The sequence below is a fragment of the Penaeus japonicus genome, unplaced genomic scaffold, assembly GCF_977035675.1.
Source record: "Penaeus japonicus unplaced genomic scaffold, GWHDUDI00000001_assembly GWHDUDI00000014, whole genome shotgun sequence".
NCBI classification, from domain to species: domain Eukaryota; kingdom Metazoa; phylum Arthropoda; class Malacostraca; order Decapoda; family Penaeidae; genus Penaeus; species Penaeus japonicus.
In genome coordinates, this window is record NW_028234416.1 from 26579273 (window position 1) to 26580457 (window position 1185).

Below are 1185 nucleotides of genomic sequence, written 5' to 3' on the forward strand. Positions count from 1 at the left end.
GTGAGAGCGTAGAAGGAAGGGAGTAGGAGGGAAAGGGAGAAGGGGCGAAGGAGAAAGAGAAAGAGGGGAGGTGAGAGTATAGAAGGAGGGGAGTAGGAGGGAAAGGGAGAAGGGGCGAAGGAGAAAGAGAAAGAGGGGAGGTGAGAGTATAGAAGGAGGGGAGTAGGAGGGAAAGGGAGAAGGGGCGAGGGAGGGGGAGGAAGGGGGGAGGTGAGGGTATAGAAGGAGGGGAGTAGGAGGGAAAGGGAGAAGGGGCGAAGGAGAAAGAGAAAGAGGGGAGGTGAGAGCGTAGAAGGAAGGGAGTAGGAGGGAAAGGGAGAAGGGGCGAAAGAGAAAGAGTGAGAGGGGAGGTGAGAGCATAGAAGGAGGGGAGTAGGAGGGAAAGGGAGAAGGGGCGAAGGAGAAAGAGTGAGAGGGGAGGTGAGAGCGTAGAAGGAGGGGAGTAGGAGGGAAAGGGAGAAGGGGCGAAGGAGAAAGAGTGAGAGGGGAGGTGAGAGCATAGAAGGAGGGGAGTAGGAGGGAAAGGGAGAAGGGCGAAGGAGAAAGAGTGAGAGGGGAGGGGAGAGCATAGAAGGAGGGGAGTAGGACGGGAACGGGAGAGGGCGAAAATAAAGATGAGAGGGGAGGTGAAGAATAGAAGAGGGAAGTAAGGAGGAAAGGAGAAGGGCGAAGGAGAACTGAGGTGAAGGGGGGGAGGGGAGAGGTAAGAGGAGGGAAGTAGGAGGGAAAGGGGACAGGGGTGAAGGAGAAAGAGTGAGAGGGGAGGTGAGAGCGTAGAAGGAGGGGAGTAGGAGGGAAAGGGGACAGGGGTGAAGGAGAAAGAGTGAGAGGGGAAGTGAGAGCGTTGAAGGAGGGGAGTAGGAGGGAAAGGGGACAGGGGTGAAGGAGAAAGAGTGAGAGGGGAGGTGAGAGCGTAGAAGGAGGGGAGTAGGAGGGAAAGGGAGAAGGGCGAAGGAGAAAGAGTGAGAGGGTGGTGGTGAGAGCATAGAAGGACGGGAGTAGGAGGGAAAGGGAGAAGGGGCGAAAGAGAAAGAGCGAGAGGGGAGGTGAGAGTATAGAAGGAGGGGAGTAGGAGGGAAAGGGAGAAGGGTCGAAGGAGAAAGAGTGGAGTAGGGGAGGTGAGAGTATAGAGGGAGGGAAGTAGGAGGGAAAGGGAAAGGGGCGAAAGGAGAAAGAGTGAGTGGG